This window comes from Pan paniscus, chromosome 4 (genome assembly GCF_029289425.2).
Source record: "Pan paniscus chromosome 4, NHGRI_mPanPan1-v2.0_pri, whole genome shotgun sequence".
Lineage (NCBI taxonomy): Eukaryota > Metazoa > Chordata > Mammalia > Primates > Hominidae > Pan > Pan paniscus.
Window position 1 is genome coordinate 133973304 of NC_073253.2, and position 18522 is coordinate 133991825.

The 18522-nt window shown below is 48.8% G+C and overlaps 1 long non-coding RNA gene across 1 annotated transcript in view; it reads left to right on the forward strand.

Moving 5' to 3' along the window:
• The window catches only part of LOC100985188 (uncharacterized), a 105601-nt gene extending 87417 nt beyond the window's left edge, over positions 1-18184 (forward strand). The window contains exon 3 of the long non-coding RNA XR_008625505.2: positions 16183-18184. This is a non-coding gene — a long non-coding RNA (uncharacterized LOC100985188). The remainder of the gene's footprint in view (positions 1-16182) is intronic.
• Positions 18185-18522: the final 338 nt, after the last annotated feature.

The window sequence follows — 18522 nt, forward strand, 5'->3', positions numbered from 1 at the left end:
TTTTGAGACCAAGTCCTGGTCTGTTGCCCAGGCTGGAGTGCAGTGGCGTGATCTCGGCTCACTGCAACCTCCACCTTCCGGGTTCAAGTGATTCTCCTGCCTCAGCCTTCTGAGTAGCTGGGACTACAGGCACGTGCCACCACACCCGGCTAATTTTTTGTATTTTTAGTAGAAACAGGGTTGCACTGTGTTAGCCAGGATGGTCTCGATCTCCTGACCTTGTGATCCGCCTGCCTTGGACTCCCAAAGTGCTGGGATTACAGGCATGAGTCACCGCGCCCGGCCTTTGTAACTTTTTGAGGGCTTAATTTGTCAGTCTCTTTTCAAGGGACTGAGGAGACAGCAATCAGCAAAACAGACAAAAGTCCCTGCTCTCCGGGATCTTTTATTCTACAGGGACAGACAATAAACAAGACAAATACACGAAATATGCAATAAGTTAGAGAGTAAGAGCCATGGAGAAAAATAAAGCAGGGAAAGAGGGTAGGGAGCGTGGAGGGCAGAGGAGTTTGTGGTTTTGTTTTATCCGTTAGAGACAGGGCCTCACTGTCTGTTGCCCAGGCCAGAGTGCAGTGGCAACATCAAAGCTCACTGCAGCCTCCAACTCCTGGGCTCAAGAGATTCTCCTGCCTGAGCCTTCTAAGTAGCTACAACTACTCAGAAGTTGTAGCACCACCACACCTGGCTAAGTTTTTAATTCTTTATATTTTTTTCTTCTCCTCCTTGTAAGTTTTAAATTTTTATTTTGTAGAGATGAGGTTTTGCTATGTTGCCCCGGCTGGTCTTGAACTCCTGGTCTCAAATGAGCCTTCCCCACTCAACCTTCCTAAGTGCTGGAATTACAGGTGCGAGTCACTGAGCTCAGTTGAGTTTGCACTTTTATTTATTTATTTTGAGGTAAGATATTGCTCTGTTGCCCAGGCTGGAGGGCAGTGGCATGCTCTCAGCTCACTGCAGCCTCAATCTCCCAGACTCAAGTGATCCTCCCACCTCAGCCTCCTTAGTAGCTGTGACTACAGGTGCACACCACTACACCCAGCTAATTTTTGTATTTTTTGTAGAGATGGGGGTTCACTATGTTGCCCAGGTTGGTCTCCAACTCCTGGATTCAGGCGATCCACCCTCCTGGCCTCCCACAGTGCTGATATTACAGGCGTGAGCCACCATGTCCTCCCAAGTTTGCAGTTTTAAATGGGGTAGCTGGGGAAGGCCTGGATGATAGAGTGATGATTAAGTCAAGACCTGCCAAGATGAGGGAGTGAGCCAAGAGGATGTCAGGGCACAAGGGCAGCCCTCTGGGCAGAGGGAGGCAGAGAGCAAAGGCTGGCGTGGGATTGTGGGTGAGGTGTGGAGCAGGAAGGGAGGGCAGTGTGGCTGGAGCTGGATGAGCAGGAGGGTGGGGAGGAGAGGAGGTCAGAGGACCAGGGCTGTAGCCCCTGTAGGCCATTGCAGGGACTTGGTTCATTCTCTGGGTGAAGAAGCCAGGGCAGGGTTTACAGCAGAGAAGGGACAAGCTCTGCCTTCCTTTTAACAGGATGGCTGGGGCTGCTGTGTGGAGAACAGCCAGGAGAAAGGCCAGGTTAGGAGTGGGGAGACCAGTCACAAGGCTATTGCGGAAACCAAAGTGAGACCCGATGATGGCCAGAGCAACAGCACAGGAGCTGGTGATATGGGGACACTGGCTCCGAATGTTTGAAATCAGTAATAACCTAGAGGCTGGGTGCGGTGGCTCATGCCTGTAATCCCAGCACTTTGAGAGGCCATGGCAGGCGAATCACGAGGTCAGGAGTTTGAGACCAGCTTGGTCAACATGGCAAAACCCCATCTCTACTAAAAATGTAAAAAATTAGCTGGGCGTGGTGGTGGGTGCCTGTAATCCCAGCTACTTGGGAGGCTGAGGCAGGAGAATTGCTGGAACCCAGGAGGTGGAGGTTGCAGTGAGCTGAGATTGTGCCGTTGCACTCCAGCCTGGGCGATAGAGTGAGACTGTCTCAAAAAACAAAAAACAAGCAAACAAACAAAAAGTTCCTCTCACCTTGGCCTCTCAAAGCACTGGGATTACAGGTGTGAGCCACTGCACCCGGCCATGCCCCTCTCACCTGTTTTTTTATAATCCCAGAAGGCTGTTTGTGTAAGTGTGGTTTTTGTTTTTTTCTGTGAATGTAAAGGATTATTATCACATGGATTTGGTTATTGCCTCTGAAGGACTGGGGCAATTTGCAGGTCGTCTCTTGTTCTCTTGTCTTTCTTCTTCTCCCTGTTTCCTTCTCCCTCTGCCTCTGTAATCTTAGTTGGCCGTCATGTAAAACCGAAGAGAGTTTTATGCTTCCTAGTCCTACTATTTAGAATGGATGAGTGGAATGTTTTTAATTTCTGTCTCTTAGAAAAACAACAGCTAAATTAAATTCTTTGTTACTTGTGTAACTCTCAACTGCTTTTCCTCTCACTGTGCATCAGCACCCCCACTTTCTAAGACTGAGAAGTCGATACTGCTTCCCAGGGAGAAGGAAAACACACCCAACATGGGCCTTTGGATTTCCCACCACTTCAAACTTCTCTTCTATTTAACTTGCATGGTAATTTGCATATATCTACATATGTTATGCAATCAGCCTGTTCTCCTTTTACATTTAAGCCTAAAATAATTTTGCGTTTCTGATGTTTTCCTTCTCTACTGCCTTCTTTATTTCTTTCTGGACCTGCAAAAGGAATTGATGAAAGGCCAATGGTATGGACACACTACACACAGCATGGGGGAAAGGAAGATTGGGGAACAGGATGATGAGATTGTCTCTGGGGCTTATTCATTCGTTCATCAAATATTTATTGAGCACCTACTATGTGCTAGGCCCTGTGTCAGTTGCTGGGAGTACAGCGATGAGCAAATCGATCACAGTTCTTAGTCACATGGAGCTTACACTCTAGTGAGTAAAATAGTAAGCATAAATAAAAAGATAACTTCTGATATTAACAAATTATATAAAGAACACATAGTGACTGGAAGATTGGTAGCTTATAGAAGGTCTCTCTGGAGAAGGAACCTTTGGGCTGAGGCCTGAATGATAAGAAGGGGACAGCCATGGGGGGATTTGGTGGAATCCTGTTCCAGACAGTGGGAACAGCAAGTGAAGACACCTGAAATGAGAATGAACTTGGAGGGTTTGAGGAGCAGAAAGGAGGTGTATCATTTAGAATGTTTTTAGTAGAAAGAGAAGTCCCAATTCAAAATGGCACAAACAAGAAGGAATTTTATTGCCTTCACATAAAGAAGCCTGGGGGCCATGGGGACAGGGTTCTAAGTTTGTTTAGTTTAGCAAATCAACATTATCAAGGGCCAGGTTATGTCCTTCTTTCTGCTCAGCCATTCTCTTGGGCTGGCTTCCTTCCAGACACCAAGATGGCTGCCAAAGCTCCAATCTCCTACTACATCCTCATCTCCATGCAGTGTCCAAAAGCAGAGAGAACAGTGCAAACTCGCTCCTTTTCAGAACAAGGCAACCCTTCCCACAACCCTGCACAGATTCCTCTTCACATCTCATAGCATAAGAAAATTACACAACACGCCCATTCCTAAACCAGTCATTAGCAAAAGGAATGGGATTACTAAGACTGGTTTAGAGCTGGGCAAGGGAGAAACCTAGCTTCTGTAGAACTTTAGTGAAGAACCAATGTTCTCCATTTCTGACAAAAACCAGGCTTCTGTGAGCAGAGTGCAGTGGCGTGTGCCAATAATCCCAGCTACTCAGGAAGCTGAAGCAGGAGGATTGCTTGAGCCCAGGAGTTCAAGGTCAGGAAAATAGTAAGCATGGAAAAAAAAGAAAGAAAACACAAACCCCCATTCAACACTGTACTGGAGGTCCTAACTAGTGAAATAAGGTAAGAAAAAGAAATAAAAGATGTATATGTAAGAAAAATAAATAAATTTAAAACCCAGGCTTCTGGAAGCAAAATTAAGCTTCATTAAGCAAAGAAATGGGAAAGGCCTACCTATAAGTAGGTGATCAGGAGTATCAGCCACAGGAGGTCAGTGTGGCCAGAGCATTGGTGTAAGAGGAGGTTATAGAGGTGGAACTGAGGGATGGCAGAGCTTGCTTTAGCTTCTTTGAATGCAGTCTTTCGAACTGGATAAATCCCTAAGGGCCTTATCCTTGCACCAGGAACCCCCTCCAGCATCCCCCGCTCTCCAGGACCCACCCCACCTCTGGGTGAGGAGCCATGGAAAGACTGCCCAGCTCAGGCAACAGACACCGACTTTAATACTAACTGATGACACTGGGTGTCACCTTTCCTTCCTTCAGTCTCAGTTTCATTATCCTTAAAAATGATGCAATAACGTTTGTCCTGTTGGCCATTCAGGGAGGTTGTAAGAATCAAGTGAGAGCATATCTGCATGTCCCTTGATGTGCCATGATTATTATTATTGCTATAGTTGTCATTCATCTTACATGAAAAACAAAAGGATTTTAAGTTTTAAGTAGTCACATGCTCCAGCTCCCGGGAAGGCACATCTATCATTTTGGAAAGCTGTGTGTTCTGAGGGAGTAAGGAGGGTACCCTTGGGCTCTTTGTTCCTCAGACCTTTTCTCAGCACCTCCTGTGCCCCCACCCCCACCCTACCAGCAGCCTTCTGTGCTTTGCATCAGAGATGTCCTTGGAAACAAGCTCAGCTGATGTTCAATAAAATGTAGGCTAAAGCTGGCTGAGTTATTATCCTTTTTTCTTGATAAAAAGAGTGGATGTATTTTCATTACTGGCAGAGTGCTTTTAGCTAGTGTGGACAATTAAGCCCTGGAAATGCAGCAATCCATTTCACACTGAGAGAAGATTTGAGCAGGACTGTCACCAAAAATCCAGGAGGAGCTGAAATCATGGCCATGGTGCCCAACAATAAAAAGCCATAGACATTTGGAGGCAGCCCACAGGGATTTGCCCCTCCGTGGAATGTTGCTGTTGCTGGCTTGGAATGAGAGCTGCGTCCCCTGATGCTTCTCCACTGGCCTCAAGACCCTTCTTAGCCACCCTCTTCCTCATTCTCACCTCTCTTGGGCAGGCAGGCAGGGAGGAGCACCCTGTTATTGGCAGCAGCTCCTACCAAACTTTGCCTTTTAGGTTCAGGCACCCTTCTTGGTTTTCTTCATGATCTCCTGATCATCTCCTTCACCTCTGGAGACACATTCTGTCTCCAAAGAATTGGACCTCTAGACCAAGAGAATTGTCCATTCCAAAGCTACTAGATCAATGACGAAGCCCTCCTGTAGGGAATAACAACCCTCCTGCCTCCTCTATCCTTCCCTTCTTTCTTTCTCTTGTTCATTTACTTCTTTTTAAAATGGTGGCCCAGGCATGGTGGCTCACACCTGTTATCCCCGCACTTTGGGAGGACGAGGTGGGTGGATCACTTGAGGTCAGGAGTTCAAGACCAGCCAGGCCAACATGGTGAAACCCCATCTCTACTAAAAATACAAAAAGTTAGCCAGGCGTGGTGGCTAATCCCAGCTACTTGGGAGGCTGAGGCAGGTGAATCGCTTGAACCCAGGAGGCAAAAGTTGCAGTGAGCCAAGATCACGCCACTGCATTCCTGCCTGGGTGACAGAGCTTCTAAATAAATAAATAAATAAATAATAAAATGGTGCATTAGCAGCTCTAATTTCCAGCTCCTAAAGGTAAAGGTGAGATGATCCCCCTTCAACCTCCCTGTCCAACCTAACCCAAGCTAGGGGAAGAGGTGGGTTTTTTTGTTTTGTTTTGTTTTGTTTTGTTGAGAGGGTCTTGCTCTGTCACCCAGGCTGGAGTGTAGTGGCACAATCTCAGCTCACTGCAACCTCTGTTTCCTGGGCTCAAGTGATCCTCCCACCTCAGTTGGCTGAGTAGCTGGGACCACAGGCATGTGCTGGCACACCCGGCTAATTTTTGTATTTTTGTATTTTTGGTAGAGATGAAATTTCACCATGTTGCCCAGGCTGGTCGCGAACTCCTGGACTCAAGCTGTCTATCCACCTTGGCCTCCCAAAAGGCTGGGATTACAGGCATGAGCCACTGTGCAGGGCAGGGGAAGATTCTTAAGGGGCAGATTCTTGGGAGCAACACAATTTGCAGGTGCTGTGGCTTATCTGGCTACACATCTACTACACATCTCATCTGCCTCCCCTTGCTGTTTTTTTTTTTTTTTTTTTTTAAAGACAGAGTCTTGCACAGTTGCTCAGGCTGGAATGCTGTGGAGCAGTCTTGGCTCACTGCAGCATCAACTTCCCGGGCTCAAGCCATCCTCCTACCTCAGCCCCCTGAGTACCTGGGACCACAGGTGCATGACACCATGCCCAGCTAATTTTTTTGTATTTTTTGTAGAGATAGGGTCTTGCCATATTGCCCAGGCTTGTCTCGAACTCCTGGGCTCAAGCAATGAGCCTGCCTCGGCCTCTCAGAGCGTTGGGATTACAGGCGTGAGCCACCATGCATGGCCTCTTCCTCCCCTTATTCTAAGAGCAACTGGGGGGCAGGGATAGTCCCCCACCTCCCCATCTCTGCATCTCCTGCAGCCAGTACAATGCCTAGGACAGAGTCAGTTCAGATGCTTGAGGAATGAAAGGAAGAATGAATGAATGAGTGAACAAAGCCATTTCTGTGTTAGTTCCTTTCTCACAGCTTTGTCTCTTTGTTCTGAAAAACACCCACAGCTCCTCCCATCATAATGTAGAAAGTATAAATTACTTCAGAGATGTAGGGACTGAGTGACGATCAGTGGAGTGATAGCAATCTGCTACATTATTACGATTTTTTATTTAAACCACTTAAGCTCTAGTCTCCCTCCTGTTTACTGTTAGAAATGATCCCAAATCAGTTGTGAATCTTCTCCTGCCTTGAGGGAGTAAGATGAGAAGACTGGGGTGGTTGTCCAGGCTTATTATCTTCTCCATTACTCAGGCATGTTCCCCTGAGCTTTCTCATGATTTTATTTTAATGCAGTTATTTGTATTAGGCGAGTCTCCAGCTCAGCCAGGCCAAAGAGGGAGGTGGGGGAACCAGGGAGAAGCTGGTGGAAAAATAAATACCCTGAAGGTTCATGATGATCTGACCATGGCTTTAATATGAATCAAATTTGCTCCAACCTGCTTTCCCACAGTCAGCATTTCTGCTAGAAATAATTTGTAATTATCAAACTCCAATTAGGCCAGAAGACTCGTTGTAAAAGACTTTGATGTGATTAGGGAAAGGCTTGAAAATATAATTTGCATGATTCTAGCCCTCTCTGCCAATGACATTCCTGGAGAAGACACCTTGTCTCTCTTGGCAGGAGAAATTCCAAGGACAGGAGCTGGGGGCCAGACTTCAGGGTCACTGGGGCTGCTGCTCCAAGGCTGGCCCAAGAAGGTGCTTTCCTGGAATAATGAGCCTGAGAGATTCCTTATCTCAGCATTCAAGAGCTGAGAGTCAGTGAGTGGCCCAGAGAGGGACAGAGCTAGATGCATGCTGACCAGCAGCTGTGCCCAGCACTTTGATGAAGGCCCTTTGGTAACTGCCCAGCATCAGTATGGGTCACCCCCGGGGGATTCCTGGTCTTGCCCTTGGCTGAGAAATGATGACAACCCCTTTCACCCCTTCTCATATCTTAACCTTTCAGCTCTGTAGCAGCTGAGCCACGGCAGTGCAACAGTAATGCAAAGGTACTGAAAAATAACCAAAAAGGTCTAAAGAAATTAGCAAAAACCTAGATAAATGGAATGATATCCTGTGTTCATGGAGGACAATATTGTTAAGATGGCAATACTCCCAGAATCGATCTACAGATTCAACACAATTTCTATCAAAATCCCAGCTTCCAGCTGGGTGCGGTGGCTCACGTCTTATAAACCAGCACTTTGAGAGGCTGAGGTGAGTGGATCTCTTGATGTCAGGAGTTCGAGACCAGCCTGGCCAACATGGTGAAACTCTGTCTCTACTAAAAAATACAAAAATTAGCTGGGGGTGGTGGTGCACATCTGTAATCCCAGCTACTTTGGAGGCTGAGGCACAAGAATCACTTGAACCCAGGAGGCGGAGGTTGCAGTGAGCCGAGATCACACCACTGTACTCCAGCCTGGGCTACAGAGTGAGACTCCATCTCAAAAAACAAACAAACAAACAAACAAACAAACAAACAAGAAACAGCTTCCTTGCAATAAGGAAAAAGTCAAAAAGTCAAATAAATGGAAAATCAACAACTTTTCTTAGATCCGTCAGAGAGCTGAAGTCACAGAACAAAATGCCTCCCTGAAAATGAGACAGATGAATACAGATCAGTTTATCTGAAACAGAAGCTGTTTCAGCCAGGAGCCAGTGGGAATGAAGTGCTGCAACATGGAGGACACTTAAAAACATCACAGTGAGTGAAGGAAGCCAAACAAAAGATTACATAGTGCATGATTTTATCCATAGGAAACGTCCGGAATAGGCAAATCCATAAAGACAGTAGATTACTGGTTGTCAGAGCTGGCGGGTGACTGGTAATGGGTACAGGGTTTCTTTCTGGGGTGATGAAAACGTTCTGGAATTAGATAGTGATGATGGTTGCACAATTTGTGAATATGTTAAAAACCACTGAATTGTACATTTTAAAATGGTGAATATTATGGCATGTGAATTATATCTCAATTAAGAAACAAACGTTAAGCAAAGATAATTTGGGATGGGAAGTCGAAATTTCCCTTCAAATTCAGTTTGCAGACCATTTTCAGGAACAGAAGGCTTTTCTACTGACTCATGAGTTAGTAGTAGTCAGAGCCCAGTCAGAGCCCAGCCTCTGACCACCCTGCTCCCCTGTGTTTTGCTGACTTGAGAAGAGGAAGTCTGGGAAATGGAACAAAGAGAGCCAGGAGTAGCCTGAAGAAAAGGAGCCAGGACTGGGAAATGCTTGAAATAGACTTCAGAGCTTTGTGATGCTGGCTGAGGGCTCTGCAGGAGGCCTTACTGCTACAGCATGCCGCCACCTCCTCCATGAAGTCTCCCTGCCTCTTTCTTCCCATAAGGCACTTTATCTGGCATACATCGTTTTCACCCAAAGACCTCACACTGGATCCTTTACTGCCTTGTTGCCTTGCAGGTTCTCTGACTGTTCCACAGAGAGCTATTCTACTTGGAGATATGTGTCCCCTCCACAATGACATCACAACCTCTTCCAGGATGGGATGCCTGTCTTGGACTCACAGACCCCCTTAATGCAGGAAAAAACTTTAGGCATCACCTGGCCCCCTCTTCCAAATTTAAATGTAGCCCAACTATGAGACACTTGGGTCGACTCGAGTCTCCCTGCCTCCTGGGGTCATCCTTCCCTCTGTGTTAAGCTAGATGGACACGCACTGCCCCCTATCCCCATGTACAATGGAAAACTCATGTCCTGAATCCTGTGCCTTTGAGGGTTCCTGAGGGGTGGAAGTGTGTGATTTTGTTGTTGTTTTTAAGAGGTGTGGGTCTCACTATGTAGCCCAGGCTGGAGTGCAACGAGTATTTATAGGCATGATCATGGCACACCATATCCTGGAACTTCTGGGCTCAAGCAATCTTCCTGCCTCAGCCTCCTGAGTAGCTGAGACTACAGGCACGTGCCTCTGGGCCCTGCTAGAAGTGTGTAATGTGTAAGGAAATGGCTTTGGAACCTGGGTTCACATCCTAGCTCTGCCATTTACCTTGGACAAGTTATTTAACTTCTTTGTGTCTCTGTTTCCTTATCTATAAAACGGGGATAATAATACTTCCTCCTTTTGTTGTTGTTGTTGTTGTTTGTTTGTTTTTGAGATGGAGTCTAGCTTTGTTGCCCAGGCTGGAGTGCAGTGGCACGATCTTGGCTCACCACAACCTCCGCCTCCCAGGTTCAAGCAATTCTCCTGCCTCAGCCTCCCAAGTAGCTGGGACTACAGGCACGCGCCACCATGCCTGGTTAATTTTTGTATTTTTAGTAGAGATGGGGTTTCAGTATGTTGGTCAGGCTGGCCTTGAACTCCTGGCCTCGTGATCTGCCTGCCTTGGCCTCCCAAAGTGCTAAGATTACAGGTGTGAGCCACCATGCCCAGCCTACTTCCTCCTTTGTAAGATTGGTATGAGGATTAAATGAATTACCAGTAATATAGGAACATAAAGCATTTAGAACTGTATTTGCCATCCCATAAGTTCTATAAAAATATTTGACTTATTTCTTGTTTCTGCTGAATTCTTGACCTACCGTGTGTCTTGCCCCTTTCTCCTCTCCTGCTGCCTCCATCTGCCCCCTCCGAAGCATCCCTCATTCAAGGCCACGTGTGGCAGACTTTTGCTAAAAGCTTTGAGGGGAACAGAAGGGGCCACACAACACAGCTCAGCCAGCAACTTAAAATTGCGTCTTGGACCTTGCTGTTCCTGAAAGTGCCCTAGTCATTCCTACCACAAGGCATCTCTCAGACACTGCCCATCTTCTCTTCTCTAATGCCAGCTTGCTGCCTTGCTGCACTCGCTCACTTTCCTCCTTCTCACACCTCCTCTCTCTTTCCCCCAGCCCCTCACCCTGGAAACTCTGCTTTCTCTCCGAACAAGCCTGAACAAGCCTCGTTGTAGCCCATCTAAGTCCTGCGTCAGGGGAAATGGGGAATGGGGAGTGGCAGGGAGATTGACCTTTAGCATCCAAAGAGGACTTGCAGGTAATTTCTAGTAAAGATACTTCTCTCACTATCAGGACTCAAGGAGATAGGAGAGGCCCAGGGATGGGAAGAGACACTCCTACCATTCCCAGACAGAGAGAAGTTTCCATCTCCCCACGAAAAGCACTGCACAGCCTGCTGGGTGCAGTGGGTCACACCTGTGATCCCAGCACTTTGGGAGGCCAAGGCGGGGAGATCACCTGAGAGCAAGAGTTCGAGACCAGCCTGGGCAACAGTGAGACCTTGTCTCTAAAATATATATAACTATGTATATATAAAACAAAAGCACTGCACACCCCAAAAAAGCAACACAAAGCCCACGCTGGACAAAGGACCGGCCAGAAAGCTGCCTAAGTAAACCAGCCTCCTCCTGCCGCTCACCCTGCATTATCTGTTACTAGACCCAGACGACTGGGGAGTTATTGTTTCGGGGGAGGGTCAGAGGTGATATTTTAGCCCATTAAGGCCGCTGCTTTCCAAGGCCTGATTTTCCTCAGGCACCGCATCAAACTTGTTCTCTAGCTGCCAAAGAAGGCAGGATTTCAGCTGAAGGTAATTTATGTTAATTTTTCCCCTTTCTGGTCCATTAAGTTTTGTGATGTTAATATATCTTTTTGGGGGCCTCTTCGCAGGGTGCTGCTGGGTGGGCTGGGGGTGGGGGCCACCTGCTGGCACGACATCTGGGACCCTGTGTCTCCCTTCCTCTGCTGCCCGGGGACTCTCCATTGCTGAGGGCCTTGTTGGGAGGCTGCTTTGGCCAGCAGCTTTGTGGAGGGCAAAGAACCAGAGTTCTTTCCTTACCACCCCTGTTCCAAGCTCAGTTTTTCAGGGATGTACTGAAAGAAGCCTAAGGTGCAGTGCAGTCAACTGAGCAACAAATATTTTGGGAGCGTCAAGTAAGTGCCAAGCTACTGTCTTGGGAAGTTTTGGGGATTCAAAACTGAATAAAACATAGTCCCTGTCCTTTTTTCTTTTTCTTTGTCTTTTTTGAGACAGAGTCTCACTCTGTCACCCAGGCTGGAGTGCAGTGGCATGATGCCGGCTCGTTGCAGCCTCAACCTCCTGGGCTCAAGCGATCCTCCCACCTCAGCTTCCAGAGTACCTGGGACCACAGGCATGCACCATCATGTCAGACTAATTTTTAAATTTTTTTATAGAGATGTGGTCTCCTTATGTTCCCCATATGGTCTCAAACTTCTGAGTCCAAGCAATCCTCCCACCTCAGCCTCCCAAAGTGCTGGGAATACAGGTGTGAGCCACTTTGCCTGGCCAGTCCCTGTCCTTAAGGTGCTTTCCATCTAGTTGGGATTTGGGGGAGAGGTTAGGTGTACTCAAGTGTAGTCAATTATGTTATAAGGTGACATGTGTGCACCTAAAATATCACCAAGCTATGCAAAATCCCTCAGGGCTTATGGGAAGAAATGGGGCACAACACTGAAAACTTCATCAGTGACACATTGAAAACTAGCTGGGCACGGTGGCTCACGCCTGTAATCCCAGAACTTTGGGAGGCCAAGGTGGGCGGATCACCTGAGGTCAGGAGTTCGAGACCAGCCTTGCCAACATGGAGAAACCCCGTCTCTACTAAAAATACAAAAAAATTAGCCAGGTGTGGTGGTGGGCGCCTGTAATCCCAGCTACTTGGGAGGCTGAGGTAGGAGAATCACTTGAACCCAGGAGGTGGAGGTTGCAGTGAGCCAAGATAGCTCCATTGCACTCCAACCTGGGCAAGAGAGTGAGACTCTGTCTCAAAACAACAACAACAAAAAACAAATAACAACAACAAAAAAAATAATAGCAGAGCTTTACGGATGTTAAGTCATTAAGTAAAACATAAAGGCCAGGCACAGTGGCTCACACCTGTAATCCCAGCACTTTGGGAGGCCAAGGAGGGTGGATCACTTGAGGTCAGGAGTTCAAGACCAGCCTGGCCAACATGGCAAAACCCTATCTCTACTAAAAACACAAAAATTAGCTGGGTGTGGTGGTGCATGCCTGTAATCCCAGTTACTCGGGAGGCTGAGGCAGGAGAATTGCTTGAACCCAAGAGGCGGAGGTTGCCGTGAGCCGAGATTGCGCCACCGCACTCCAGCCTGGGCGACAGAGCAAGACTCTGTCTCAAAAAAAAAAAAAAGAAAAGAAAAGAAAAACATAAATACTATAGTAAATATGGCACTTTCCCTTGAAAAAGACCTGGTTTGCTTGTGGAAGTAGGTATCAGAACAGTTGCAGCTTGTGAGTTATTGTGAAGCAGTGGAAGGAGAGTTATCTGAAATGTAGTGGGAAGTTAACACCACATGCAGATGTGTTATGCATGGTGTTTGTCCAGGTTTTATGTATTCCTCTGTGGGCTGGTTCAGCTGGGTGTGGTTTTCTGCACTTACTAGAAACAAACATGAAATTTGCATTTTTCTTTGGGAGGCCGAGGCGAGTGGATCACTTGAGGTCAGGAGTTCGAAACCCGTCTGGCCAACATGGTGAAACCAAGTCTCTACTAAAAATACAAAAATTAGCCCGGCATGGTGGCGCATGCCTGTAATCCCAGCTACTCAAGAGACTGAGACACGAAAATCGCTTGAACCCGGGAGGCGAAGGTTGCCGTGAGCTGAGGGATCACGCCACTGCACTCTAGCCTGGGAAACCGAGAGAGACTGTCTCAAAAAAAAAAAAAAAAAATTGCATTTTTGCTCAAATTGCTCCCTAATATATCAATCGCTTTGGAACAAATTCACATTTTCAAAACAAGCCTTACAGAAGCATAAGACACAGTGTATATACCAAATTCTATAATATAGACTTACAACAGGATAATTTATTAAGGAGACTCAAGGAGGTAGGAGAGGCCCAGTGAGGGGCAGAGACACCCCTATGGTTGCCAGACACTTGTTCCCTCTTCATTTTTTTTGTCTTCTCCATTCCAAGAAGGTAGCTAAGTCTTATGTAATTATTTGCCTCAGAGGCATCTGCAGAGCCATTCATTTAATCAATCAATAACCATTCACTGAGTCCCTCCTGTGTGCCAAGTGGCGTTCTGGGCACAAGAAGATAGTGCAATGAACAAAACCACAAAGACTCTGTCTTCACGGAGCAAGGGTTGTAGTGGGAGAGACAGAAAATAAACAAATGAATATATTATGCAATGTTAGGCAGTGAGAAGTACTACTGAAAAATAAAGAGCAGGCCGGGTACAGGGGCTCACGCCTATAATCCTAGCACTTTGGGAGGCCAAGATGGGAAGATCACTTGAGCCCATGCATTGGAGACCAGCCTGGGCAATATAGCGAAACCCTGTCTCTACAAAAAATACAAAAAGTTAGCTGGGTGTGGTGGAGTGTGCCTGTAATCCCAAGCTACTTGGGAGGCTGAGGTGAAAGGATTGCTATATGGAGAGAGACAGAGAGAGACAAAGAGACAGAGACAGAGAGAGAGAGAAAGAACAGACAACGTAACTAGAGAGTGACTAGGAGTGGAGGGAGAGGATGTGACTCCTTTTCAGGGAGGGGAGATTTGAGCAGAGATCTAAATGAAGTGAGAGAGTGGGTCACGTGATTATTTAAGGAAAGAGTGTTCACAGCAAAGAGAACAGCAAGTGCAAAGGCCCTGAAGAAGAAGTAAGCTCGGTGTATTCAAGAGATGTCGGCTGGGCGCAGTGGCTCAAGCCTGTAAATCTCAGCACTATGGGATGCCAAGGCAGGTGGATCACGTGAGGTCAGGAGTTCGAGACTAGCCTGGCCGACATGGCAAAACCCCATCTCTGCTAAAAATGCAAAAATTAGCCAGGCATGGTTGCACATACCTGTAGTCCCAGCTACTCGGGAGGCTAAGGCACGAGAATTGCTTGAACCTGGGAGGTGGAGGTTGTAGTGAACCAAGATCACACCACTGCACTCCAGCCTGAGGAACAGAGCATGATTCTGTCTCAAAAAAAAAAAAAAAAAAAAAAAAGGGATGTCAAGGAAGCCAGTGTCTGTGTCTGGAAGTGAGTGAGAGGCAGAGAGAGCGATAGGAAATGAGATTGGAGGCATAGCAGGGGGCCTGGTTACATAATGTCTGTAGATTATGGTCAGGTCTGAATTTTTTTCTAAGTGTAATGGGAGGTCATTGGAGCATTTTGAGTAGGTGAGAGACATGATCTGACTGAAATATTAAAGGGCTCACTCTGGATCAGTTCCATCCAATAGAACTCTGGCAATGATGAAAATGCCTGGTGTCTACTCTGCCCAGTACGGTAGCCACTGGCCATGTGTGGCTATCTTTATTATTTTGAGAGATGGGTTCTTGCTGTGTTGCCCAGGTTGGCCTCAAACTCCTGAGCTCAAGCAATCCTCCAGCATTAGCCCCCCAAGTAGCTGGGACTAAAGGCATGAGCCACCACACCTTGCTGAATATTTGGCTATTGAGCACTTGAAATGGTGCAAGTATGACTTTGGAAATGAAATTTTAATTAACATAAATTTATGTTTTATATTAAAGAAATAATTTATTTTTATTTAATAATAAATTATTTATTTATGAAATAATAAATTATTTAATTTATTTATATTAATTATAGCTAGCCAGTGCTGTTCTAGATGTTGTGCAGAAAATAGACTGAAAGGGAGAAAGAATGGAAGCAGGGGCACTTGTCCTTCAAGTTGCCCGCTTGGGTATCTTCCAAGTGTTTTTTGTTTTTTTGTTTGTTTGTTTTGTTTTTGTTTTGAGTCAGAGTCTCACTCTGTCACCCAGGCTGGAGCGCAATGGCGTGGTCTCAGCTCACTGCAACTTTCAACTCCCAGGTTCAAGCAATTCTCCTGCCTCAGCCTCCCAAGTAGCTGGGATTATAGGCGCATGCCACCACGCCCAGCTAATTTTTTTTTTTTTTTTTTTTTGAAACAGAGTCTTGCTCTGTCGCCTAGGCTGGAGTGCAGTGGCACCATCTCAGCTCACTGCAAGCTCCGCCTCCCGGGTTCACGCCATTCTCCTGCCCCAGCCTCCCAAGTAGCTGGGACTACAGGCGCCCGCCACCACGCGGGTTCACGCCATTCTCCTGCCCCAGCCTCCCAAGTAGCTGGGACTACAGGCGCCCGCCACCACGCCCAGCTAATTTTTTTTTTGTATTTTTAGTAGAAACAGGGTTTCGCCGTGTTAGCCAGGCTAGTCTCGATCTCCTGACCTCGTGATCTGCCCGCCTCGGCCTCCCAAAGTGCTGGGATTACAGGTGTGAGCCACTGAGCCTGGCCAATTTTTGTATTTTCAGTAGAGACGGGGTTTCACCATGTTGGCCAGGCTGGTCTCGAACTCCTGACTTTGTAATCCGCCCGCCTTGGCCTTCCCAAAGTGCTGGGATTATAGGTGTGAGCCACCACACCCGGCCGTATCTTCCAAGTGTTCTAAAAAAAAAAGAGTGAAAGCAGGAAGACTAGTTAGGAGTACAAGAATCCAAATAACAGTTTTTTGCACCCAAGACTGTGTGGTAGATAGAGCTCTCTCTCCCCTCTCCCCTCTCCCCTCTCCCCTCCCCCCTCCCCCCTCTCCCCTCTCCCCTCTCCCCTCTTTCCAGGGTCTCTCTCTGATGCCGAGCCGAAGCTGGACGGTACTGCTGCCATCTCAGCTCACTGCAACCTCCCTGCCCGATTCTCCTGCCTCAGCCTGCCGAGTGCCTGCGATTGCAGGCGCGCGCCGCCACGCCTGACTGGTTTTCGTATTTTTTTGGTGGAGATGGGGTTTCGATGTGTCGGCTGGGCTGGTCTCCAGCTCCTAACCGCCAGTGATCCGCCAGCCTCGGCCTCCCGAGGTGCCGGGATTGCAGACGGAGTCGCGTTAACTCAGTGCTCAATGGCGCCCAGGCTGGAGTGCAGTGGCGTGATCTCGGCTCGCTACAACCACCTCCCAGCCGCCTGCCTTGGCCTCCCTAAGTGCCGAGATTGCAGCCTCTGCCTGGCAGCCACCCCGTCTGGGAAGTGAGGAGCGTCTCCGCCTGACTGCCCATCGTCTGGGATGTGAGAAGCCCCCCTGCCTGGCTGCCCAGTCTGGAAAGTGAGGAGCGTCTCTGCCCGGCCGCCATCCCATCTAGGAAGTGAGGAGCACCTCTTCCCGGCCGCCATCACATCTGGGAAGTGAGGAGCGTCTCTGCCCGGCCGCCCATCATCTGAGATGTGGGGAGCACCTCTGCCCTGCCGCCCCGTCCGGGATGTGAGGAGCGTCTCTGCCCGGCCGCCCTGTCTGAGAAGTGAGGAGACCCTCTGCCTGGCAACCGCCCCGTCTGAGAAGTGAGGAGCCCCTCCGCCCGGCAGCCACCCCGTCTGAGAAGTGAGGAGCGTCCTCCCTCCTCGTCCGGGAGGGAGGTGGGGGGATCAGCCCCCCGCCCAGCCAGCTGCCCTGTCCAGGAGGTGGGGGGCGCCTCTGCCCGGCTGCCCCTACTGGGAAGTGAGGAGCCCCTCTGCCCGGCCAGCCGCTCTGTACGGGAGGGAGGTGGGGGGGTCAGCCCCCCGCCCGGCCAGCCGCCCCGTCCGGGAGGGAGGTGGGGGGGTCAGCCCCCCGCCCGGCCAGCCGCCCCGTCCGGGAGGGAGGTGGGGGGGTCAGCCCCCCGCCCGGCCAGCCACCCCGTCCGGGAGGGAGGTGGGGGGGTCAGCCCCCCACCCGGCCAGCCGCCCCGTCCGGGAGGGAGGTGTGGGGGTCAGCCCCCCGCCCGGCCAGCCGCCCCGTCCGGGAGGGAGGTGGGGGGGTCAGCCCCCCGCCCGGCCAGCCGCCCCGTCGGGGAGGTGAGGGGCGCCTCTGCCCGGCCGCCCCTACTGGGAAGTGAGGAGCCCCTCTGCCCGGCCAGCCGCCCTGTCCGGGAGGGAGGTGGGGGGTCAGCCCCCCGCCCGGCCAGCCGCCCCATCCGGGAGGGAGGTGGGGGGGGGTCAGCCACCCGCCCGGCCAGCCGCCCCGTCTGGGAGGTGAGGGGCGCTTCTGCCCGGCCTCCCCTACTGGGAAGTGAGGAGCTCCTCTGCCCGGCCACCACCCCATCTGGGAGGTGTACTCAACAGCTCATTGAGAACGGGCCATGAAGACAATGGCGGTTTTGTGGAATAGAAAGGGGGGAAAGGTGGGGAAAAGATTGAGAAATCGGATGGTTGCCGTGTCTGTGTAGAAAGAGGTAGACATGGGAGACTTTTCATTTTGTTCTGTACTAAGAAAAATTCTTCTGCCTTGGGATCCTGTTGATCTGTGACCTTACCCCCAACCCTGTGCTCTCTGAAACATGTGCTGTATCCACTCAGGGTTGAATGGATTAAGGGCGGTGCAAGATGTGCTTTGTTAAACAGATGCTTGAAGGCAGCATGTTCGTTAAGAGTCATCACCACTCCCTAATCTCAAGTACCCAGGGACACAAACACTGAGGAAGGCCGCAGGGTCCTCTGCCTAGGAAAACCAGAGAACTTTGTTCACTTGTTTATCTGCTGACCTTCCCTCCACTATTGTCCTGTGACCCTGCCAAATCCCCCTCTGCGAGAAACACCCAAGAATGATCAATAAAAAAGAAAAAAAAAAAAGAAAGCAAAAAAAAAAAAAAAAAAGAATCCAAATAACAGACAATGGGGACTTTGAGATGATAGCACTGGAGATGGTGAGAAATTATTAGATTCTGGATATATTTTAAAGGTTAGAGGCAACAGGCTAATGGACGGAATTTTTTTTCTTTTTTCTGTTTTCGAGACAGGGTCTTGCTCTGTTACCCAGGCTGGAATGCAGTGGCATGATCACGGCTCACTATAGCCTCAGTTTCCTGGGCTCAAGTGATCCTCCCACCTCAGCTTCCCGAGTAACTGGGATTACAGGCATGCACCATCATGCCCAGGTAGTTTTTTAATTTTTTGAAGAGATGGGGGGGTCTCTCTATGTTGCCCAGGCTGGTCTT